We start from the raw sequence: 26,961 nt of genomic DNA on the forward strand, positions 1-26,961 counted from the left end.
GGACTTAAGATCCACAGTCTACCAACCTGCTGCTCCTTGTAAAAGATTTTACCTTTTTTTTTTTTTTCCCCAGAGCTGAGGACTGAACTCGGGGCCTTGCAATTGCCAGGCAAGTGCTCTTCCACTGAGCTAAATCCCCAATCCCAGATTTTATCATTTTAATCATTCTCTTCCTTGGAGGGAAAAAGGAAGTTTAGATTATATCATAAAACTAATGTGTTTTTTTCTGATTGGGGCATGCATATACAATAGACATAATATACGTGTTAGTAATAGTACACACAATAAATAAATGCACTTTCATCCATCTTAGAGCCCTAAACTATTTTCAGTTTAACATTTTCGGTAAACAATGTCATTATGTTATCAAGTGATCTATTAATTTAATATAAATTGGCTCCAATGCACACCCTGTAATTATTCAAGAGGTATTAAACTAATTTAATTCTTATAATATTGCTTTTTAGGTTTCACTCAAAAATCTAGACTTGGTTGGAAAAAAAAGAAAACTATAGTCTTCTTGAGAAATTAAATATGGAAATGGTAGCTTAGCATTTCTAAAACCATATATGGTTACAGGATCTATATGGTAGTCTTAGACTACTTATTGTGAGGTGGTTGGCACAAATCATGGCCTATTTGACCAACTTCCTGTTGCATTAATATTATATTTGCCCTTAAAATGTTAAATAAGCATTCTTAAAGACTGAAGGTAAAGCCTAGATTGGAACCTTATGTAACCAAAATGGAAAAGCATTACAGGCCCCACCACATGAAAGGCTGATGCTATTTTCATATATATTTTTCTAAAGCAAATATGAGCCTGATTTTCCAAAGACAAGCTACCATCCCAGAATTCCTTCCTTTTTCTGTGTAAGGAATGGGCAGGGGGCTGTTCTTTCTAATGAGCTGGGGTGAGAAAAACTTTAGAAAATTCTGAGGGATTCATAATTTAAACTCATGCCATTCTACAAACATTCACATTCCCAGGGAACATACATTTGCATTAAAACTATCTTAAGATAATGAAAAAACGAAGATTCTTGGTAACATGCTTGCCACACAGTTGATAACTCAAGAGAAGTACAAGCTAATTACAAAATGATGACTCCAATTAGGAGAACAAATCTATTCTACATTCAAACCAAAGAGGCTCAGATAGTCTCAATGGAATAATTTAAATTAACAGTACAGGGGATTTCCAGCAAAGACATACATTTATCGTACTATTACTTCTTTTCTGAAAGGCACGGAAAAAAAAAAAACGCTACTACCATGTGTCCTTTGCATTTCAGGAAATCTACAAGCCGAAGCAGGAAGGATCTGTTAATGTATCTAGTTTTCTCCGGTTCCAAAGGTGTGTCCCTAGTACAGGGTTTTTATTGGAAGGGGCAAACCTGAGAAACTTGCAAGATTGGAAAATCATGTAACTTTGGACACGAACCACACATAGTGTGTCTCTCTCAGCCTTGCTGATTTTTCAAAGCTCTACCTAAATCTGGAAGAGTAAGAGACTGAGGGAAATGGAAAAGAGAAACTTCGAAAGCAGAAACCGTTTCTCCAGCGCCTAGAACAGAAGACACCTTGTATGGATTTCAAGCTTTTTGAGATGGAAAGGTCACACCTCCCAATTCTGAAAATGCACCCTGTAAGGCACAATCGTAAGGACAGAACCTTCTTCTGGCTTCTTTAGGTTCCACCGTGGAGGTGAAATTCCCCACTTTCCCCACCCCCATTGCCCAAACCCCTGCCACAGGCTCCGAGAGTAGAACCCGCAGGCCCTCCCGTCCCTTTGCACTGTCCCTGCGTCCCTCTCCCTCTTTTCCCTCTCTTTCTACCCCCAACCAGCATTGCAGACCCCCCAAACCGCTTGGACCCTTCCACCTGTACTCCATCTCATCCCCTGCCTACCATCCCTGGGGAACCAACCAAAGCAGGTCCCCCACCTTCCCTCTCCAAGGGCCGCCATCCTTGATGGGAAAAATCAAGGGAGCCCTTGAATTCATCTTCATCCGCTTTCCACACGCCGCCCCCTGCCCCCGCCTCCGTCCACATACACAAGCTATCGTTGGGTTAAATTTTAAAAAATAAATAAATAAAAGCCCAAAGGTGCTTACTCCCGCCTCACCCCCAACTGCCCACCATCCTTGGTGGGAAAAACCAAATGCAATGACCCCTCGTTCCCACCCAATTCCTACCATCCCCAAAGAGGAAAACATGGAGAGCCTTCATTTCAGAGCCCCTCTCCCTCTCCCTCTGTCCCTCTCTCTCACACACACACAGACACACACACACACGCACACCACTTACACACACCTCTGCCTCATCCTGCTCACTCCCATACGGCGGTAAAAGCCCCCAAGGAGGCCCAAGTACGCAACCCAGGGGACCTCCGTAACCTGGTTCCCGCATCTAGCAGCCCAAGTAGGGGCGCCACCCCCCACCCCCATCCCCGCTCCACCGCAGATCGCAGGTACCCAGCCCTGGAAATGCGGGCAGCCCCGGGCCTTCGCATGCTGGGGGGTGGGGGGGTTAGCGGCTGTGTTGAAACCAAAGGGTAGCTGCTCTGTCGGGAGACGGGACTTGGGGAAGCGGGCCAGGAGGGCGCCACACACGCACTCACACACACGCACTCTTACACACACGCAGACACGCGGGAGAAAAAGCAGGCTTACAGCTTGGGGATGCTTGCCCGCGCAGCTGTCTTAGCGGCGGCGGTGGCCGCTGCCTCCCCGGCGGCCGGAGCGCGGCGGCAGTGGCTGCGGTGGCTGCGGCGACGATGACCGACTGAGCCCCTCCACGGGGTGGTGGATATGGAGCGCGCGAGGGGCGTGAGGGGAGGGGCGCACGCGGGAGAGGCGGGGAAGGGTGGGGGAGGAAGGAAAGGAACGCACGCGCGCGCGGGGGCGGGCGCAGCCGGCTCAGGGCGGGGGGCGGGCCGCGCGCCCGTCTCCGCTTTGCCTCCTAGGCGCGGGGGCTGCGGTGCAAGCTGCGCGCGTGGAGGGCCGAGCTGCCTGGGCGGGCGGGAACGGGGCGGGGGGGGGCTCGCCACGCACCTGGCAACCACCGCGTGCCGCGTCCCACGAGAGGCCCGGCTGTGCTCCTGACGCGCGCACGCGTGCACGCGAAAAGGGGCTGCAGGGAAGCTGTGGCAGGCACTTTCCCGAGGAGCCGCTAGCAAGTGGAGGCGGGAAGGGGGGCGGACTAGGGGTGCTCCGTGCCCCCTCCCGCACGCTGCAGGCCTTCGCAGGCTGGCGGGGAGTCACGAGTCACTGCAGAAAGCCCTGGCCAGGATAGGGGAGGTGGGAGCAACAAAGAGAGAGCCACGAAAGGTGGCCTCCCACCACGCCAGCAAACCTCGCTAACCTGCAAGCCCCTGCAAAGGGGCACAGGTTCGGAGCTCACCAGCCCCGGATTGCTAAACATCGTGCTTCCTATGGGCGTTGGAAGATCCATCGACTACCCTTCCCTCTAATAATAAGCGGAGGGCGCTTAAAAAAAAAAAATCAAGCCTCGTTCATGCCTCAGTCCGGTGCCATCATCCACATCATCCAGAGGTCTTTCTGTCATTCCGAAAGGACTAATCGCACAGTGGCCCATGGCGATTCCTTCATTCAGGAAACCTTTAGTTTACTGAGCCCTGGCCGCCAGGTGCTAAAGAGTGCCAGGGGCTGTAGGTACAGTGCAGTGGTGCATGCGCTTTATGCCTTGCTTCATGAGCTTGTGATATGTACGCTAGGGAGGACACAACCAATTTTGTTAAGTGAAAAAAAAACACATTTGGATAAAGGTGTTCTGGATAAGAAGGGGGTGCAAACTGTGGCAAAAAAAAAAAGAAGTGCACAAAGAATGACATTGCCCCTTTCATAAGGAAAGGGAAAGACTTGGAAAAAATCATGTCAAGTGAAGTAAACCAGACCCAAAGAAACATGGTTTCCCTTATTTGTAATAATTAGTATATGCTTAAGATAGTCCTGGCAGAGAATCATCTATGTACGTATGACCATACAAAATGATGCTAATTGAAATGAACTACAAGACCTAGAAACAACAGGTCTTTTTTTTTGTATTTTTTTTGTAGTTGTTGACTTTGTTGTCCCCAATGTACTGTATCTAGTTCTTCTTACTGTATTTCTTTTTTTCCCCATTGGTTTATTTCTGGCAATCACTCTTTGACTCTGGTACCCTCCGTCTTGTATGATTTGGGGAAGGGAAGGGGAATAACAAAATGCTGAAACAAAGACACAGGATGAACCATTGTAACAACGATATTCACAAGACACTATATCGGAAATGAGCTTTACAACTTCAGAAGGGGGGGAGTGGAGGAGGAAAGGGATAATGGGAAAACAACAAAGGAGTGAGTAACTATGTTCCACAAGGAATGTACTCACTCATTACCTTATTCATGTAACTGTAACCCCTCTGTACAGCATCTTTATAATAAAATAAAAAATAAGATAGTGTTTATTCTGAATGCTGAACAATATGAAAGAAGCAACCATATAAAGAACCAAAGAGCCAAGGGTGGATTCTCGAGATTATAATCCTAATAATCCTAGCTACTCTGGACACTTAGATCTGAAGATCACAGTTTGGCTCCATGCCTGGCAGACAAACTTGTAAGGCTTTATTTTCCATTAATCAACAAAAAAGGGAGGGTGAAAGAAATGGAGATGTGGCTCAGGTGGTAGAACACCAGCCACCATTGAAAAAAGAGCGGCATAGTCTTGAAGTCAAGTCTCCAGACAATTAATCAACCAATCAATAAGATTGGGAAGAGCTCTCCAGAAAAAAAAGGAGCAAACTTAAGAAAGCCACGGGAAGGAAGCAAAATAATGTGATAGAACCTGGTTGAAAACAGTGGAGTTGAAGTAGAGACAGAACAGGGTTTCCTGACTATTGAAACCTCCCACTGTAGAGGGGAGCAGAAATGGAAAGAACTAGAAGGATGAATAGGGACAAGAGATTCTTCCCTTATGAATTTGAAAAGTGTTCGTAATCGTTTTACAGACAGCCAGAAAGGAAAGACTGTTCAGTTGGAACAGAAAAGGACTTACTAAAGGATTCAAGTAGAGAATGGGCCCTGAATCTAGAGAAAGGCCTTCTCTCCTTTATGAAAAAGCTTGGAAGAAAATGCTGGTGGCAGATGGAGCAGCAGTATTAGCTACTAACAAACTGACTAATGGTCTTCTTTACTGGGAAATCAGCAGCCTAAGCCTTACAATCTCCTCCTCTCTGACACACAGGACCTAAGCTTTCTCTTTTCCTATCATGAGGCCTCAGAAGCACTGTAGATCCGTCTTTCTGGATCTTAAAAGAAGTCCCACTGTATGTTGCCTAGGAAGAAAGGAAGTCAATTTACGCCATACCATAATGGGAAGGCATCAACAGCTATTCTGTAGACAATTCCTCTGAAGACAATTCCTGTGCTCAACCGGAAAGAACTGGCCAAGAAGCACTCAAGTTCCAAACAGACAACCTTGTAGGGAAACTTATGGTACTCAATCAGTATATGGTTCATTCCTTCCCAGTGCCCTTCCTCCTTCCTCTTTGCTTCCTATATCCTTCCTTCTTTCCTTCCCACCTTCATTCCTCTCCACCCCTCTGCTTCACTCCTTCCTTCTTGCCTCTTTCTTCCTTTCTTCAGACATTCATGATGCTGCAACAAGGTGCAAAGCACCCTGCCTCACCATCTACATAGCCCCAGTTTAGTCTGCACCCCAAACTAGTCCTGTCTGCCTCTTAACACTTCATCTCCTTAAATTGAGACTCAGCATCTGGAGGTCATGGAAACACACTGTTCCTCTTAAAACATGTAGTGGTCTGTGGTGTTGCACAACAAGCACAGCTGATAAGAGAAAAAGGGTCACTCCAAATGTGACCTGGTATGCTGCATTACCCAAATGTAGCATTAAGATGCAAGAAGAAATTAAATAGACTGAAATCAGATGATGTAGTCTCACATCCAGTCATTTAATTGGAGGAAGCATAGTCATTAAGACAAGGGTCTTAAATTTCAGCAGAATTTAATGCCTTCTTGGAAGGAAACATAGAACGTTTATCAGCACAGAAAGTAACTGAGTTGGTTTTTTTTTTAATTTTTCAAAAAGTACCCTTAAGCCAGGCGCCAGTGGCTCATGCCTGCAATCCTAGCTACTCAGGAAGCTGAGATCTGAGGACCGAGGTTCAAAGCCAGCCCAAGCAGGAAAGTCCATAAGCCTCTACAATTAACCACCAGAAACCTGGGAGTGGCACTGTGGCTCAAGTGGTAGAGCATTTGCCTTGAGCTGAAGAACTCAGGGACAGGGCCCAGAGTTCAAGCCCCACAACCAACAACAAAAAAGTACCCTTATAGGTACTTTAGTGGTAGCTCAATAGTAAAACATTTGCCCAACATATGTGGGTTCCATCCCTAGCATGGGGCCTGGGGGCGGGGGTGGGGGTGGGGGAGGGAAGAATTACCATTAGGACTATAATTTTATGTTATCAAAAATAAATTATAGCCAGGCACTGGTGGCTCATGCCTGTACTCCTAGCTACTCAGAAGGCTGAGATCTGGAGATCTGGGGATGGAAGTTCAAAGCCAGCCCAGGCAGGAAAATCTGTGAGACTCTTATCTCCAATTAATCACAGACAAAGCTGAAGTGGCACTATGGCTCAAGTGTAGAACAAAAAGGAGCTCAGGGCCAGCACCCAAGCCCAGAGGTCAAGCCCCAAGACAGGCATAAAAAAAAATTATAGAACACACAGTTTACATGTATCATTGTATTTACTCTCATTAGGCCTATTTCAAAGGACATTGAATCTTCAAAGAGACAACTTCAGTGTCCAAATTTTAAAAAATAGTGTAGCTCTAAAATCCATATTCCAAACTTTTGACTTCTGCACATCCAATAGGTTACCAAATTCTATAAATTCAACTTCTGAAATACTGAAAAATCAGAATCCATGGTTCCCATGGCACCTGGTTTATGATATTAGCACAGCAGGTAATCATAGCATAACCCGGTGATTTCATGAAAGAGTCCTCAAATCAGGGAATATACTATGATTTTTCCTGTTTATATCTCCAGTTCCTTGGAGATGGTAGTCACTAAATTAATAATTCCTTTATCCATTTCTCTATGAAGAAATATTGGTGATTATCTGCAAAATGGAGAAAATAGTGAAATGAACTTCTGTGCCTCTAGCACTAAGCTTAAACAGTTGTTCCCACCTGATTGATTTCATTTTATGTAGAGTCCTCCTACCTATTACCGCCAATTATACCTACACACCAGGTATTTTATTTTATTTTATTTTTATTGTGAACATACTGTACAGAGGGGTTACATTTACATGGGCAAGATGAGTACATTTCTTATCAAGCATTGCAACCTCCTCCTTTGTTTACCCTTCACATCCCTTCCCAGCCTCCCCCTGCTCCCCCAAATCCTCCCCCCCCCACCAAAGTTGTAAAGTTCGTTTTTGACATGACAACTTGTACTTCTCATTGTTGCAAGGGGTCCACCTGTATCCTTATTTAAACAACTTGTTTTTCCCTTTCCCCTCCACAAATTATACCGACATCAAATACAGTGAAAGCAGGGGTTATACTGTGGGGGAGGGACATACAAATATGCACAATACCTAAGAACAGTTATCTAAAATTTCTTACCAACAAATAGGATTCAGATTTACCCCAGATATCTGCCAAATATTCTTATACAATTTCTTTACTCCAACCAGGATATTTTACAACTTATTTATCATATTTAACTATTTTCTTTTTTTTAACTAATGGTTCTTGAATGGATACATGTGTGAACAAAATTCGACCTCTTTCATTTTTTTCCCATAGTTCAAATTCTTCTAATTTTACAAAAACCCATTTATCTGATGCCACAACCTGCTCAAAATCTTATCTAATATCTTAGTAGTCTTTCCCAGTGAGATGCTGATGGCTCATGCCTATCATCCTAGCTACTAAGAAGACTAAGTTTTAACTCACAGTTCAAAGCCAACCAGAGCAGAAAAGTCCATGACACTCTTATACCCAATTAACCAGCAAAAAGCTAGAAGTGGTGGTGTGGTTCAAAGTGGTAGAGCACCAGCCTACAGTGAAAAAATCAAGTAAGTGAGCAAGGCCCTAAGTTCAAGTCCCAGTAACAGCATACATAAAAAGTAATCTTTCCTTTTCTATAGCAGTTTTCATAAATGTTTCTTGCACTTTTTACAATAATTTTGTAGTTAAAATTTTGTGAATTTCCAGCTCCTTGTGTGCATATTGGAAACCTTGCTCATATTATTTCTAACTGAATAGAAATAATAGGTATAAACATCCATAATAATCAAGATAAACATAAGTCTTCTATGTCTCCCTCAGCTATAGTCCAAGGACCATTGCAGAGCTTGGCCTCTTATTAGATGCGTGTCACAGGGCAAGTTATATACTTAGGTGTCATAAAGCTTTTTAGTTCCTTTGCTTCCTAAAATAATTTTGAGAATCTGTGTTCCCCTCCCCACAAATCGCAAGTTGATAACTAAGCTTTTTCATCCCATGTTCAAATACTTATAAAATGAATTTGATATTTTTATATATAATCAATATACATATTTGAAATAAAAATGGTTATGTCACATTTGTGAGTATCTCCAAATGAAACTAAAAAAACAATTCTTATATCGTCATTATATGAGTAACTATTATGCCAATTGGAAATTTTACCTTGTTCCTTTTTTTTCTCCTTAAACTCATATTTCCATTCACTTCTACAACAAAATTTTGTCTTATTGTATTTCTAGGCATATGTCTCTATTTGTTCATTCAGTATATTTCTCTACAAAACTATATGCACAAATTAAATTTTTTAAAATTCCTCTAACCATAAGGCCCATGAGTTTTAAAAAACATATATAGAATTATTTCTATTACACAATTGGTGAAAAATATATTTTAAAAATGTATGAAAATATTTGAAAAATAAAGTAGTTACATAAAACCTTTTAGAAAGATACTTCTTAGAGATGGGAGAAATAATTTTTCAATTCATTCTTGCATTTGTGGATCAGCATTGCTTTTATTAGAGAAAAAGGTAAGTATCTTGATTTTTTTTCATTTACTTTTAAAAAACTATGAAGCCTCAAAAGCTTTTTTCATTTAAATGTGCATTTTTTTTCTCAAGGCATTGTCACACAATCCTTGTGTTTCTTCTGAGTTATGTACCAAAAATCCCACTGGGATCTATCATCAAGCATTAATTTTAATGATTTATTGGCTGACAATTCCATTAGATCCTCCAGCAATTTTGTTGAAGGCAAACAATAGGAACCCACTTGTGTTGCAAAAGGTCTTGTTATGTGGTGATTAGGGTCATTTGTTTTTCCAAACCAATACCTTTATTTTGGCTTACCCTTTTGTGACCAGGAAGTTTCTCTCCCCTGGGGCAAAGCACCAAAAGCAGATTAGCAGCTGAGGAAGAGGATTGTGTTTCTTTTTTAAATGAGAGGAGGGTTAGGGGAAAAGAAAAGGCTGGTAAGGAGAATGCACCTGCCTGGGAGACTGTGGTCTCAAGGAGATGAAATTGTAAGAAGCCCAGGAAAAGTCTCTTTGATGTCTTTACAGCTGACTGGGCCCACAGAATCCTGACAATTCTTCAGGTGTCCCCAGTGTGACACATATCTAGTGTGACTTAATTTACCATATCCCAGTCTCCACATCTGCAATTGGATTGTTTGGTGGATGGAATTAAATTACATGCCACATGTAGAGTACCTAGCATTATCAGACATATAGTAGGTGTTCAGAATAGGTTATATTCCTTCTCCACTTTTCCGTCTTGACATTACTTTTCTATACAAGTACAATTGGTTGCCTTTTTTATGTCTAAAGAGCTTGTTTTTTAAAAGGTTATGTGACTTAGCCAAGATACATGAAATCAATAAATGTGAGTTCAAAAATTTAATCAGGAAATGGTTTCATGTATTTTTTTGAGCTTTCAGATATTTTTTGAAGAATAAAAACATAAGTAATATAGCAAACATACTTCCAGCACTCCAAATTAACAAGGATTAGCAGGTCATATTATTTGCAATCTCTCTTTCGATCAATGCAAGAATATAGTATTACAAATAAATAGTCAAGATTAGCCACTGTCTCTAGTCATACCCCTTCTTTCTCCTAAATCAACCTCTAGTCTGGCTTGGTTTGTTTTGTAATATCATGTTTAATGTACATCTGTGGTACCATCAGTATATATCATTCTGCAACTTGTTTTTATTCACCAGTTTGACTCAATATTATAGCTTTAGACCTCTTTTTATCTCAACACCCAAAGTGTTGAGCTTTTTTATTGCAAGACATTGATTCCAGGAGACACCTCAGATATGCAAATCCACAGATGCCTGTTTCTTTTATAAACTGGCAGAGTATTTGCATGTAAATCATTTCTGGATTATTTGTAATACTTAAATGCTATTTCAACAGTTATTAGGCTGCCCTGTAGTGGAAATACTGAAAGGAAAACTCTGTGGCTGGATATGTGGCTCAAGTGACAGAGCATCAGCCATGAGCAGGACAGCCAAACAAATGTCAGGCCCTGAGTATAAGCCCCAGCACCAAAAAGAATCAAAAAAGAAGGAAGTTCTGTATGTGCTCAATACAGCAACAATTTTAATCCCAAATTTTTTTTTCAATCTTCCGTTGATTGAATTGTCATGTGGGACCTGTGAAGACTCAGTGCTGGCTACACATTTATTTGTATTATCACAGCAGATTGAAAAAAGGCCCAAGTTTCTTTCTCTTCAAGCTTTATTAAGAATGTGCAATTTGGGTTGGAAGAGCCTAACTCAAGTGGTAAAGCACTTGCCTAGCAAACACAAGACCCTCCATTCAATCCCCAGAACAACAAAAAGTGAGAAAGAGGAGGAGAAAGAGGAAGAGGAGGGGGAAGAAAAAGAAAAAAATAATTGGCCATGTGTGGTGGCATACATATCCCTGCTACTCACAAGGTAGAGATCAGAAGATCCTGATTCAAAGCCACCCCTGGCAAAAGTAAGAGACCCTATCTCAAAAACAAGCCTAGTGTTGGTACTAGCTAATCAAGAGACATTAGGTAGAAGGATTGAGACTGAAAGCCACCCCTGACAAAGTTAGCAAGGTTAGCCATAAAAGCTGAAAACTAGGGGTATGATTCAAGTGATGTGTGTGTGTGTGTGTGTGTGTGTGTGTGTGTGTGTGTGTGTGTGTGTGTGTGCGATTTTTACCATGTGTGAGGCCCTGGGCTTAATCCCCAGTACTAACAAGAAAAAGAATATATAGGGCTGGGAAGGTGGCTCAGTGGTAGAGCGCTTGCCTTGCATGCATGAGGCCCTGGGTTCTATTCCTCAGCACCACATAAGCAGGAAAACCTGGAAGTGGTGTTGTAGCTCAAGTGGTAGAGCACTAGCCTTGAGCTGAAGAGCTGAGGGACAGCGCCCAGGCCCAGAGCTCAGGCCCCATGACCGGCAAAATAATAATAATAATAATAATATATAATTTGTCTTCACACATAATAAAATCTTCACAATGCATTAAAAATCCTGAGACTATCATAATGGGATGTCCATCTCAACCATTTCCTATATTTACATTTCCACCTATACTTACCTGAGTGTACGCTCTGAAAATTTAAAAAAATCTGAAGAGAGCAAGAAAGCTTTTCTTTTTTCCTTATTTATTCCCTTCAAGTGAATTGAAGATGTCTTGAAATGCTAAAGCAGATTACATAAAAATACTCTGAGGAAAAAACCATCCCTTTTAGGGAAAAAAAAACCCTCAGTACTGTATATTACTCCATGGGACCATTACTTGTATAGATGGAAGTATTGGCTTTTTCAAATGGTAAATGATTTGAAAAAATTCACTTGTGACAATGAAGTCTAGCTTCCGGGCAGACCTTTACTCAGGTTTTAGCCTTCCCTGAATATTTCCTCTGACAAATATGTACTTAGGCCAAGTATGACATTTTTCCTGATTACTTACTGTTTGACATCTTTTTCTTCTCCTCTGGAGAAGCTAAATTTAGATACATTTTAATTCTGTGTTTTAATACTGAGACAAAAGCCTCCTCTGCTCTTTGATATTTAACAGGCTAATTTGGCAGTGGCTTTTCCTATTAGTTCACTTGCCAAATATAGCAGCAGACATGGTGTTTGATCAAAACTAGTTAATTAAACATTCCTTTCCCTCCATTAATATTTCAGTCACTCACTGTTAAAGCACAAATAGTATTGTCTAAAAAGCAATTCAAAACAAAAGCCATAAGCATACTGCCAATCTTATAGTGTAATATTCAGCCATTTTATTATTAAGTACTATAAGCCAATGAAAAATGTCAAACACTTGTTATTCCAAATGCAACTTTGACATCATAGGCTGATAAAACTTTTTCAGAACTACAGAAGCTGAGAGAGGCCAAGAGACCCACTTTGGTAGAGCCACTTCAGGCTTGGAAGACAGATCCTGTCTGAGTTAATTATGTTCATGGAATCCAGGTACCATGTGCTGTCTCCCACATCTATACTTATGGTCCAAGTATGCCCTGCCTGGCTCCTCTCAGCCTGGCTTACATTTGTACTTAAAGCTGACCCAATATTAACAGCCATCAAATTCTGAAGTGTTTAGATGATTTGTATTGCTCATGGATTAATGGGCTTGTCAAAATGGAACCTACATAAAAGGAAATGAATTTTTGACTTATTTTCTAGGTGGAATGATTTAGGAGTGAGAACCATTTGGGGTGATTAGACATACATTTGGAAGTTGTATAGGAGTGTTTCTCCATGAAGTTTGCTCAGAAGCAGAAGACAGTAACTGAAATTACCATTCATTTAAGTAGTCACTTTTTGGATTATGTCTCTTCCTCAATAAATTTCTCTGTCGATTAACTGCTAATGCAATTAGCATTTGCAAATTCAAATGTAATACAAATGTAAATGGTCTCCATTCTGAGGGTCTTTTGAAAAACAAAGTAGGAAATAAATAATTAACAATCACTAACTTTTGTTAAGAGCCTTGACATTGTTTCAAGTGCTAAAGGTAGGATTTTATATCTTTGCAATAACCTCATGGAGAAGATAATTTATTATTCGATTTTATAGTGAGGAAAGTGAAGGATCAGAAAGGTTAAGCAACTTGCCAAAGGTCACATTCCAGGCACTCTGACTGACTCCTCAATGCTTGAATCAACAGACCTTAGATGTGTTCTGCCCATTGCACATAGATTGTTGTACAGATGTTAGATGAGGATTCGCCATTAAGTTATATAATCATTTGGAAACAGTTTTTAATCACCGAGCAGCAAGATTGCCTTCTTCCTGCTACTTCTTATAAGTCCGTGAATGGAGGGTCGGGAATCCTGAGAGAAACTCTAACTGGAAGTTGTCAGCCTCATTCCTGTTTTTTACTGCAGCTAATGTTTAGTTCTCACCAGATGTAACCTATAGTGACTGCTCTGAATCCCATTGGAAGGTTTCTGCCTTAACTGCTGAACTGTTTCAGAGGTCTGAGAAGATTTCAGGGATAAAGATATATTCTTGTGGGCCTGTGCACATGCCTCCCCTTCCCTCACCTCCTTCATTCTCTCTCCATCCCCACACACTTCCTTTTACATTGTCCCTCCCTCACCCCCACCCACTTTTCCACACCCACACTCTCCACTCCACATCCACCCCTCCCCACCCTACCCCACTACCTGTCAGTCCTTTGAGAGCCAGACAAGGGTCTTGTCCACCACCAAACATCAGTATCCCACCTATTCACAGTTCCTTCCCAGTGTATCTTGGAGAATGGAACACTAATGACTTTGATAGCACCCAATGGCAGCTTCTCTTCTTCATTGGAGATGTGGGCTTGCTCTATTCACCATAGAGGTGGTTAAGTTCTCACGCCACCCCATGAAATGAAAAGACTAAAGTACTCCTGGCATAGATGGGCTTCATTTCCCTGGCTTTATCCTAATGGTGCCTTGAAAATGAAGCCTTCCTAAAGCTTGCTGATTCAGATCCTCCTAGTGACGACCTATTTTTTGAAGACTGTTTAGGATCCCTGAACAGTAGTGAATGAATCAAAAGTCACTAGTTTACTCACTAGTCTGCTTAGTACTAGGAAGCACTCAAGTAGTACAAGGCATAGCAATATAATGGAATGCCCTTCACAAGCTTCAAGAGTAGAATAAAATCAAGACCTGCAGCCACACCCAACAAGGCCATGAATTCCTGGTCCTAGCCTCTCTCTCTTCTAACTTGGCTTCTACAAATTCACCCTTCTCTACCCATCCCTACCATTCAAGCTGTCCCAGTATTGAACACAATGTATGTGTTTCCATTTCAGGGCTTGGGGCTTTTGTTTCCTCTCTATCAATCTTCCCCCTAAATCTTCACATAGCTCCTCCCATCTTCAAGATCTTTGTCAGCACCCTGTTTAAAGAGCACCTCACCCCAGGTCACAGTCACATTAACCTCTCTCTGCATCTTCCTAGTGCCTGTCACTATCTGCACAGACAGGCGCTCCCACTGGCACGTAGCTATACAAGGGATTCTTGACCCTATGATCCTCTGTGTTATCTCAAGTGCCTGGAGCAGCACCTACTACCTAGTAGGTGCTGTCTAGTTACAGTGTTGAGGATGGAACCCAGGGCCTTGCACGTACTAGGGTAAATGTTATACCACATGCCCTGTCAAATACCTATTTATTAGATGGGTAGATGATTAAATACTAACTTATTATTACTTGGATATACAAGTAAATTGCAGGTGGTAGAAGAAGGAAGAGACAAAAGGGAAAAATGTTTTAAAGAAATCAGATCTAAACTAGGAGATTCATGTTAAAGTAATGCTTCATTATTTATAGATGTGACCAACCTTTGCTTAACTGTGTTTCCTTTCAATTTTCGATCAGCCAATTAGAGTTTTTAAAAAGCCTAAATACATCAATGCAGATGCTATCCAAGCAAGAAAATCCTTTGAAAATGAAGAATAATTAGCCTTTCCTAGGCTTTATCTGTTGTATAAATAGCACTCTTGGCACTGGAGTCCAAACAAGTATTGAGAAATTCATAGCTAATTAGCTGTTGACTAACTCTGGCTAGTAACAATTTGTCCAAACCTCAGTCTCCCAAGCTCAGGAGGGTCTAAATGAATCAGCTCAGGATTCAAAGGCCTCCGACTCAAAGGCCTCCTGGGATCAGCAATTGAAGCCACTGAGGAAGTGGAGCAGAGGAGGAATTGGAGCCTACCACTCCCAACAAGCACCATGCTTCAGTGTGGGCCTGACATGGCCAGCTTTCCCCTTCTTTTTCAAGAAAAGTCAGAAATCATGCTTTTTATGTGAAACAGCCTGATTTTTAAATGTTGGCAACTAATTGAGATATTTTTAAAATACCACAGGGGCCAAATAAAACATGTCTACAGGCTGAACTTGGCTCATAGACCCCAGTCCTGGCTTTCCAACGTTCCTTCCAACTTTTCAAATGCCTCCAGTCTGTGGATTTTCTTTTTAAAAAGTTGACACAAAACCTAGATAAACATTTCAAAAATGCAGATTAGAATAGAAACCATTTGGGGGTCAAAAGAAAATATTGTTTCAAGTAAAATAAATTAATATTCACTGCATACTTGAATTTTGACCAATATACTATAATATAGTTGTTTATTATTTAATTAAGCAGAAAGTGAGAAGATATTTAGAGAGAGGAGTATGCTAGCTATAATGGTTTAAGGTCAGATAAAGAAATTACATAAGACATTTCTCTAGGTATGAGATTGGTGTGATTTATGTTTCATGCAAAACCTAAAATCATTCTGATCATTAACAGCAGAATCCTCATTGTGACCCTTGAGACCATTATAATCTCACTGGATCCAATTTTCAGTTCATTACAAAAGGGATAGTTGAAGAGCCAGCGATGGTAGTTCATGCCTATAATCCCAACCACTCAGGCATAGATTGTGAAAATCACTAAGACTAGTCTGGGAAAGATGTTAATGAGACTCTCAGCTCAATCAACAGTCTGAACATGGTGGCTAACATCTGTAATCACTGCTGTATAGGAAGCCCATGGTCTGAGGATGTTCCTGGGCAAAACATGAGGCCCTATCTGAAAAATAGCTAAAGCAAATAAAGACTGGTGACAGCACACATGGTAGAAAGCCTACCTAGCAGAAACGAGGCCCTGACTTCAATCCCCAGGCCCACCGAGAAAAGAGAGCAAAGATGAATACCAATTAATACCAGGAAGTTTTTTTATCTCCTTTACAGAAAGAACTGTAATTACAGAAATGCCCGCTCACCCAACAAACATATTAAATGCATTAACTATTAGCAGATCAGTTTCTGGGGCAAACAAAGTAAGCAGTTTCATATGAACATTCCTCTGATAGGATGGGGCTGGCTTACAATTTTATGATAATGTTAAACTCATTATTGAAGTCAATTGTTTCCACATTACCAAAACATACTAATGGAATAATTTTTGTAAGCTTCGTTACTGGGTAGACCATTGTAAAACACTGAATCCCTGAAAATAACAACCTAAAATAGTAACAACCTTTGATTTTAAGCTTCAAGGTTAATCCTGTGATTTTTTTGTCTCTTATTCAAGATATTAAGATATAAATACAAAAACAATTACACTTATAACAGCATGAAAATAATAAGAGATTCTTTTATTTGTTGTAAGAAATAAACGTAACAAAAAGGTATAAAGCTTGTATAAAAACTAGAATTATTGTAAAGAAATTAAAGAAAGCCAGGCACTGGTGGCTCACGCCTGTAATCCTAGCTACTCAGGAGGCTGAGATCTGAGGATCACGGTTCAAAGCCAGCCCAGGCAGAAGAGTCCGTGAGACTGTTATCTCCAATAAACCACCAGAAAACCAGAAGTGGCATTGTGGCTCAAGTGCTAGAGCACTTGCCTTGAGCTGAAAAGCTGAGGGACAGCACCCAGGCCCAGAGTTCAAGCCCCACGACAGGAAAAAAAGACCTAAATAGATGTAAAGACTGTGTTCAAGGAGAAAATATTTAATACATGGTTAAATTTATGTTTAATGTATCTATTTTGTGATTTTATATATATATATATATATATATATATATATATATATACACATTGAACTACCATGCAGCTCAGTGAAAATTTTCAACAACCTTCTTTGCAGAAAAAATAAAGCCAATCTTCAAGTGTATATGTAATTGCAGGAGACCTTGACCAGTCTGATAAAACAAAATAAATGGGCAGACTCATACCTCCCAATATGGAACCTTACTACGAAGCTGTAATTATTGGAAGTGACTGACATAAGGATACAAATCAATGGAACAGCTTCAAGAAATGAACCAAGGTACATTTACCATCAACTGATGAACATGAGTGTCAAGTCTATTCAAAGGGGAAAGAGTCTCTTCAACAAATGGTACTGGGACAATGGGATATTCATATGAAAAGGATAAACTAGAAGCTCAACTTCCTATCATGAACAAAGAACAAACTCAAAATGGATGAATTATCTAAGAGTAAGAGCTAAAGTATAAAATTCTTATAAGAAAATACAGAAGTGAATTTTGATATTAGGTTACCAGGTGAATACCTCAGCAAAGTCAGTAAGTGTGATGGGATTCTTCCACGCTTACAGAAATTAAGGACTTCTCTACCTCAAAGACGTGATAAAATATTTGAGGCTAGCATGTTAGTTCACGCCTACAATCCCAGCACTCAGGACACTAACACAGAACAATCACAGCCTGGGTTACACAGTGAGTGCCATGCCAATCTGAGCTCCCAGACTCTATATTAAAAACATAAACAAGCAAACAAAACAGTACTTACATCAGGATGACAGAGGCTCAAATCTATAATCCCAACCACTCAGGAAGCTGAGACTTAGAGGATCACAGATTAAAACCAACCCAGGTAGAAAAATCCGGTAAACTTCATCCCTAAGATTGGAGGTGTGGCTCAAGTGGTAGAGTGCCAGCCATAAGCAAGAAAGCTGAATGACAGTATAAGGCCCTGAGTTCACTACAATACTAGCACACACACACACACACACACACACACACACACACACACACACACACACACACACTACATAAATGCTATACACTGTAAGAGGTGTTATTTGAGTCTCAAATTTCGGTTTTCATCTCCATTGTCTCAGCATTTATAGTACAGTACACATGCATTGACGAGCAAAATCATGGAAGAAAATGAAACCTAGCACAAAGAGGCATGAAAAGTGATGACGAGACTAATAACAAGGTGGCTTCGTGGATGAGGTAACACCTGGGGCCTGGGAAGGTAGCAGGATTTGGACAGGTATACTTGGCAGGAGAAATACTCTAGCTGGGTGTGGGAGTGAGGGTGGGCAGGGAGGAGCAAAGTACAAGTAGAACATGATAGTGAGAAGCACCTATTGCATTTAGGATGTATCAAGTGCACCCATGGGCCTAGAGGTAAGAACTGAGCTATAATGAGGGCTTAAGGCAACACAACTGATTTAGATCAGAGCCCAGGGAGAGGGCACTGAATGCCATGCTAAAGAGTTTAGATTTGCCTCACTAAGCAAAAGAGAAATGAAAAGGTTTGTTTTTTTAAAATCAGTCAAAAAGAAGTGGAAGTTGATTACAGAAAAGAAGTACAGAAGGTACTCCAGGCAGAACCTTGAAGACTTTTTTGTTGTTGTTGGTCGTGGGGCCTGAACTCTGGGTCTGAGCGCTGTCCCGCAGCTCTTCAGCTCAAGGCTATCTAGTGCTCTACCACTTGAGCCACAGCGCCACTTCTCGCTTTTTCTGCTTATATGGTGCTGAGGAATCGAACCCAGGGCCTCATGCATGCAAGGCAAGCGCTCTACCACTAAGCCACCTTCCCAGCCCACCCTGAAGACTTTTAAAATTTTTAATTGTATTGTCAAGATGATGTACAGAGGGGTTACACGTTACATAAGTAAGGTAGAGATTTCATTTCATGTCCCACTTGTTGCCCCCTCCCTCATTTTTCTCCCTCTTTCCCTTCCCCCCCAATCCCTGCCCCCAAGTTGTACAGATCATTCCCAACATATTGTCTTGTGAGAATTGCTGTTACATAGGGTCCCACTTTTTCCTCTGTCTCAACATTTTGTTGTTCCCCTCCCCTTCCCTAATTCAAATAAACATATATATAATACCCAGGATACCAAAATCAAATACAGTGACAACAGGGAATATACCATAGGGGGGAACCACAAAAGAAAAAAGAAATCACTTAGTACATTAAAAACAACAACAACAACAACAAAAAACCTCTTGTGTCCATGTCATTTCACTTAGCATTATCTCATATATACATAGTTATTGAGCTATTCTGCTCATCTGCTAACATTATCCTAGACGTATACTAGTTATTACAAATAAGGGACACCATGGGACCTATGCTTCTTTGAGTCTGGCATACTTCACTTAATATGATTTTTTTTCTAAGTCCTTCTATTTCCTTACAAATGGAGCAGTGTCTTTCTTTCTGATGGAAGCATAGAAGACTTTTGAGCATGGGAGTTACCTTGGCAGGGCTATCTTCACCTCCTCCACCCTCCCCACACTACCTCTATCTACCTTTGGCCTTCATTGCTTGATGGCTCCTACGTACCTCCTCAGGAGGACATCTGAACCAATGAACTGGAGAGGCTGAGGACTTCAAGACTTCAGGTACAGAAGAGGCTGAAATGTTAGCACAATGGGAATTAAGAAAAGATCTAAGAAATTTCCAGATAGCTGGTCACATAGAACACAAGGAAGAATCCAAATAGCTTTAGGCTTCTCATCAAGGAGATGCTACAAGAAATTCACAAATACTTAAAAGTGTGAGAGAGAAAACAATATTCAACCCAGAAGTCTATTCTTAGCTATACCTTTAATCAAATATGAAGTTAAAGTCTTTGCAGGTGCCAGATATGGTGGTACACACATCTGTCATACTAACATGAGGGAGGCTGAGGCAGGAAACGCACAAATTTTTTTTTTGGGGGGGGGGTCCAGTAGTGGGGCCTGAACTCAGGGCCTGGGCTCTGTCCCTCAGCTCTTCAGCTCAAGGCTAGTGCTCTACCACTTGAGCCACAGTGCCACTTCCAGCTTTTTCTGCTTATGTGGTGCTGAGGAATCTAACCCAGGGCCTCATGCATGCAAGGTAAGCACTCTACCACTGAGCCACCTTCCCAGCCCCACGCACAAATTTTTGAAGCCAGTTGGAGTGACATAGCACAATGCTATCTCAAAACAGAACAAAACAACACAAAGCAGAACAAAAAGAAACAAAACGGAGCTTTGCAGAGATCCAAGGGCTCAGAAGAAACTTTTGTGCATCTTTTTTTCCCTAAAGGCCTACGTACTGATGACAACCTATTTGTGTGAAGCAATGAAACAGAGAAAAATCATTTTTTTTCCCACTAAGACATTTACAACCGTCTTCACAGTGTTGACAATTTCTGCCTGATGTGGGAAGATACTAGTGACATTGAGACAGCAGATATCTGGATGTCATCTCTGGTGCAGTTACACTCAGGTGGGCTCTTTTCTAGTGTTTCCTGTGGTGTCCTTAAGTTTATCACTAGTTTTCATTCAAGTCTACTGGGGAATGCATTACTTTTGCTTTGCTTTCTTGGCCAACAATCTAGCTTTTCTTTAAAAAATGTGATCCTTTCAATTCTTCTGTGAAGGCATGGCAAAGAAGAGAGTCAAGTACACGCCCACCCTCCCCCCCCCCCCCCAGTGGTGGACAAAAGGAAGAGGGCTCAGGTACCTTTCTTAGCAACTTCTGGAGGCTATGCTCTAGCAAAACAAGGGAATAAAGACCAGGATAAGAATGAGATTGAGAAAACTGGATCCAACATGAGTAGCACTAAGATGGCTCAACATGACAAGGGTACAGTCCACTTGAGGGACAAGCAGACTAGACTGACACAGGAAGAAAGAGGGGAAGAACTTGATAGAATATTTAAGATCATAGATTAGACATATTTAATGTCATAGAATATTTAAGATCATAGACAATATCATCTTCTCTAAATAATAGAGGACATGTAGAAGATTGGTAGGGGAAACAAAATCAATACAAGAGATAGTGATTCCAGAAACCATATGTTCCAAGAAAAGAAGAAACAAGCATAGCACATAGTTTGGCTCCACAATGCATGCTGTAGTTGTGTAAATTCCAGTATTAGTTTTAAATGTAATTAAATGTAACATAATTATGCAGTGTAGGACAGACTTTGATCTCTCTAGTGCTCGTCTAGCATAGCAAGAAGAAATGAGGTCTGCAACGGATAAGCCTAGAAATTCCAAGGAAATCATACTGTAAAGGAATGTGGCCATAATAACTAGAGAAAACAGCTAAAAGTATTTACGTGGCTGTGTCTGTGCAGCTGAACTAGGGTGTGGTAAAGGGCGGGCAGTGGTTTCTCATTTTATGACCTTAAGCTGCATTAAAAATAATATTACTATACAAATGCATAATTTTAATTATATGATTATAAATAATCTAATAGTGGACATGCCATGCATAAAACTTAATTAGAAGGACAGTATCACAATCCTAAACAGAAATAAGGATCCGAATGAGGCTAATTAGGCAAACAAATATTTAACCAGGCTTATACAAAATCAAATTCACAAAGATCTATTTTTCCCATTAGAAGCCTCATTAGAATGTCATCTTTTTCAGAGGAAAAGCTACTGTATTTTGTTTTTTTTTAGTTTATTTTTTTATTGTGAAAATACTGTACAGAGAGGTTACAATTACATGGGCAAGATAATGAGTACATTTCTTATCAAGCATTGTAGCCTCCTCCTTTGCTGTATTTTGTTCACAGCAGTATTTTCATCATCTAGCAAAGGGTCTGTCCATAGATCAACAAATATCAGTTAAGTGAATAAATCAATGTATCTCTACACCATTCTTCAAGGCCAAATTGCATTTTCCCTGATTCCTAAAATGATACTTATTTATAAATTGAATGCATCCTTAAATGACAACAAAATAATTGCCATACCACTCTTGATCTCCTTTCCTAAAAGAAGACAGAATAAGATGAGACCCACTCAATCTTATGCAAAACAGGACAATATTTGCCTCCAATGCCCATGTAAGATCTGTAACATTAATGTGGATACTTGAAGGTAAATGGTTATAGATGGGCTATTGAATAGACTATTTGGAACTAAGAATTTAAGGTTTCTAAGATTCCATTTTCTTTATCTTTAGCAAACAGACCTGGCTCAAATGCATAGTTGAAAAGCCACGAACTATTATCATTACACAGGTATTTTAACAGACTTTTGTGCATAATCATTAATGTTTTAGGTGCAATTTGAGCATGCAGTATAGTTCAAGAAGTTAAGTGCCTGAGAAGTTACGTATCAAGTTCTACACTTGTCTATAAGCAGTCACAATTCTACCTCAATGTATTAGAAGATACAGAATGGATATTGGTTACTCTGTACCTAAAAACTATTGAACATATGTTTGGTCTGAAAGCCCATTTCCTGATACCTTGTGGAACTACAGGTTGAGTTTGAAGCAGATATTCTAGTGGTGAAGGACACAAGCAAGGCTAGTTTTTTTTGTTACTTTTTGATTCATTTTCTTAAGATTTTTATTCCTGTATATCAATTGTAAAGGGTAAGTTTTATTATGGCATTTTTCTGTATATATACAAACAATGGTCCCTAACCACTCACCCCCATGCCTTCTGCTCATCCTTCTTCCCCATTCTTAAAATAATTTCAATGTATTCCATTACTCTATTTTTATGCATGCATACATACATACGTACATACATATAAAGTACTTTGACCATACTTACTTTCCTTTCCCCTCTCCATTAGTCCTCCCCACACACTGGTACTTCCTGCCCCAGCAAAGCCTATTTTTACTTTCTGTCATTCATTGTTTCATTTTTCATGTTAATTGTAGAAAGAGGTTCGAACATGGTATTTCTCATGAGCATCTATTATAATTTAGCCAGATTAACTCCCTCTATTACTTTCTTTTCCTGTCCCCTTGTCATTCAAGAGCTTACAGTGAGTTTCCTTATGCTGTCTTCCTACACAGACACAATACATTTCGATGTTATTCATCCTTCATCATTCCCTTTCTTCCCCCTACCCCCGCTCCTTCTCATCCCCCCAAACAGTTCCATGTTTGCAATAATGTGTGTGTTTATATCTTCTGGTCTAAATTCCACAAATGTGTGAAAATGGGAGATATTTGTCTCACTCAACATGAAACATGATGATCTCCAGTTCCATCTATTTTTCTGCAAAAGACATAATTTTATGGTTCATCATTGAGTAATGCTCTCTATTACATATATCAACTATATTTTCTATGTCCACTCATCAGTTGCTGAGCATATGTGTGTATATATATATATATATATATATATATATATGCTTATATATATATGTGTGTGTGTCTTTATATATGTGTGTATGTATATGTGTGGATATATGTGTGTATGTATGTATATCTATATAGAGAGATATAGATAGATACATATATGGAAAATTCTGGAAGAATATATACATATATATGGAAACTTCTGGAAGATTTAGGCACACATAATTATTTTCTGAATAGGACTGTCATGCTCAGAAAATAAGAGCAAAAATTGACAAATGAGGCTGCACCAAATTAAGAAGTTTCTGCAAAGCAAAAGAAATAATTACTAAAACCAAGAGATAACCTACTGAAGAAGAGAAAAATGTTTGCCAGATACTCAGTGGATAAAGGATTAATGTCCAGAAAATACAAAGGAGCTAAAACTTAAACAGTAAAAGAACAAATAATCCATTTTTTTGTTTTTAGTACTGGCATTTGAATTCAGATCTTCTTGCTAGGCCAGTACTCTAACACTTGAGCTTTTAGTTTCAGTTTTTTTTTAAATTTTAATGATACTGCAATTTGAACTCAGGGCCTTGCACTTGCTAGGCAGGTGCTCAATCACTTGGGCCACACTCCCAGTCCTTTGGGCTTTCATTTTTTTTTTCAATAGAATTATGCTTTATATCTCGTCCAATCTGAACTTTTATCTCACTATTCACATTTCCCATGTAGCAGGGATAACAAGTGAGTGTCACTATGCCTGACTATTGGTTGAGATTGGGGGGCAATCCTCATGACCTTCCTTTACCCTGGTTGTATTAGCACTCTGATCCTCCCAATCTCTACCTGCAAAGCATCACTGTGTCCAGGCAGAGCTAGGTAATCCCAATCCACCATTGTCATTGTTGCCCAGGTTATAGACAAAATTAATCTATGTATAATTGTTATTTTCCATAGACCTTTAAGTTTGGCATCTTACTTTAAATTGTCACCATAGGAAGATAATTTACCAAGGCAAGAAGCAAGTTGCAAAGGAGAAGTCAAGAATCATGCTAGTTTATAAGTTGGTCTGTTGACTTGATTCCCACATCTCCTTGTCTCACTTGCCCACATCGATTTCACTGTCTCCCTAGCCAGGTCCACAACACCACCACTCTCAGTAGCTTTTTACCTTTGAGAATATCAACTTCAAAGTTTTGGAGCTTTCCCTTTGCATGGGCCTGTAGCAGTTCACCCCCTTAACTCTAACCACTGGAATCTCTGAGTCACTCACTGTAGCCAGTATTATATAGTTTGGTTTCATTGTTACTTTTATATTATAAAAGAATTTTTTAAGAGAACAGTGCTCAAAAATGTGAGGCCATTTGTATTTTCGCAGTGCACACAAGGCATAAAATATGTTTCTCAGCATTGCAGCTGCTAAGTAACACAAATAGTTACCCAGCTCTTAACCATTTGTTGATGCATTTCTGCATTCTTCTGATACCATTCAAAAGTTGTACTTAGCTCCTCCTTGATTTAGGTGCACTACAAGAATAAGAAGATTGTTTCTCAAGTTTCCGTACTTCTTTGCAATCAGTAACAATACCATCACAATTCCAGTCATGCCAGTTAAAAGCAGATAGCTATTCAGGAAGAAGTGGGGCTGCCATCTTGTTCTAAACATCAAAGCTAAGTCTCTATGGTTCACCCAATGTCAGTGCTCCTGCTATTTACTGGGGATAGAGAAATGAACCAGACATATTTGGTCCCTGCCCCAGTGGATTTCACAGTCTGGTATGGAGAGTCAGATCATGGGTCACAACACAAAGGTAAAACAAGAAGGATCACCAAAAAAAGCAGATACAGTGAATCATAGTGATTAGAGCTATAGAAATAAACAGGATGACATGGTAAGCATCACTGGGGTGGGAAGTGATTACTATGGTGACTAGACCCTTTTCATATGGCTCAGGAAGCTTTGCCTTGAGAAATTTTCAGTCTAGAGAAGAGGACAGAATAAATGCAGAGAGACAAATAACCTAATTATAGGTTGTGATAAAAGGAATAAAGGGACATAGGTGAGTTAGAAGGCCTCTTCCAGGAAATGCTATTTCAGCTTACGCCTCATGGCTGAAAAGGGATCCTATAAGGTCAGAGCTGGGGAAAAGACCTTCCAAAAACTGGGGTCAACTTTGGAAAGCAGTATAGAGGTTCTTCAGAAGACTCCACATAGAGCTCCCCTATGACCTAGCAATCCCACTTTTGGGCATTTACCCAAAGCATCACAAACAAGGCTATACTAAAGCTACCAGCACGACTATGTTTATTGCAGCATTATTTACCATAGCTAAGATATGGAACCAACCCAGATGCCCCTCAGTAGATGAATGGATCAAGAAAATGTGGCATATATATATATATATATATATATATATATATGAATTGTATGCCTCCATCAGAAAGAATGACATCGCCCCATTTATTAGGAAATGGAAAGACTTGGAAAAAATTATATTAAGTGAAGTAAGCCAGGCCCAAAGAAACATAGGTCCCATGGTTTCCCTTATTTGTAATAACTAGTATATGTCTAGGACAACTAGAAGAGGTCAAAACTATGTACATATGACCATATAAGATGATGCTAAGTGAAATGAACCCCAAGATAAAGACACAGTGGTATTATCTTTATTGCTGTTGTTTTTAATGTATTTATAATGTACTACGTGATTTTTTTTTGTTTTTGTATGTTCTTCCCCCATGGTATAACCCCTGTTTTCACTGTACTTGATTCTAGTGCCCTAAATCTTGTATATACATTTTTCTAATTTGGGGAGGGGAAGGGAAATTAAAAAATGCTTAAATAAGGATACAGTTTGACCCATTGTAACAATGAGATGTACAAGACACCATGTTGAAAACAAACTTTACAACTTCGGCAGGGGGTGGGGAGGAAGTGGGGGTGAGGAAGGAGTTGGAGAGATGGGGAGGGAAGGGAGGAGGTAACAATGCTAGATAGGAAATGGACTCATTACCTTACTCGTTAACTGTAACCCCTCTGTACAGTATCTTTACAATAAAAAATATATACAAAAAACAAACAAACTGGGGTCAAAGATTCTAAAATCTCTCAGATATTTCCGGAAGGGTCAAGATGGCTTACAGAACAAAAGGGAGTGTGGAAGGCAACAAGGTCAGAGAACAGATAAGACCTTCCTGTCCGCAGTGACTTGTGTGATTCACATTTGAATGGCACCAAGAAAGGAAACATTTGCCTACAGCCTTCTGTCATCAGACCGTCTGTTTTAAAATGTCTCTTTGTTGATTCTTACTCGGCAAGGCATCAGTGAGAAATTAGAAATGATTAAAAGCATAACACATTAGCTTCAGCTCTTAACAAGTTCCAAGATGTTCAAGTAAACGTTTGAATGTGTTAAATAAATGCGGACCTATATTCCTGTAGGTTGTTAGGGTCAAGTAAATCTAGTAAGTCTAATGGAGCCTAAGTCCATTTCCATTTCTCCCTCTAAAGTGGTTAACAGAAATGGTGACTCCATTTGTTGTGTTCCTATTGCCTTCCTCCCAGTCGGTATGTAACTTACCCAAAGAA

The 26,961-nt window shown here is 40.1% G+C and overlaps 1 protein-coding gene across 2 annotated transcripts in view; it reads right to left on the reverse strand.

The window, feature by feature from the left end:
* Window positions 1-3,095, reverse strand: part of Fhl1 (four and a half LIM domains 1) — a 58,692-nt gene extending 55,597 nt beyond the window's left edge. Inside the window, exon 1 of one of the 2 annotated variants that reach the window (XM_070039658.1) lies at window positions 3,057-3,095. The gene's annotated coding sequence lies outside the window, so the exon portion shown is untranslated. Of the gene's footprint in view, window positions 1-2,675; window positions 2,818-3,056 lie in introns of those variants that run through there. The other variant, XM_070039657.1, reaches the window with a different exon arrangement.
* Between the last annotated feature and the right edge of the window lie 23,866 nt (window positions 3,096-26,961).

This window comes from Dipodomys merriami, unplaced genomic scaffold, assembly GCF_024711535.1.
Source record: "Dipodomys merriami isolate MVZ:Mamm:240054 unplaced genomic scaffold, mDipMer1.0.p SCAF_3, whole genome shotgun sequence".
Classification (NCBI taxonomy): Eukaryota; Metazoa; Chordata; class Mammalia; order Rodentia; family Heteromyidae; genus Dipodomys; species Dipodomys merriami.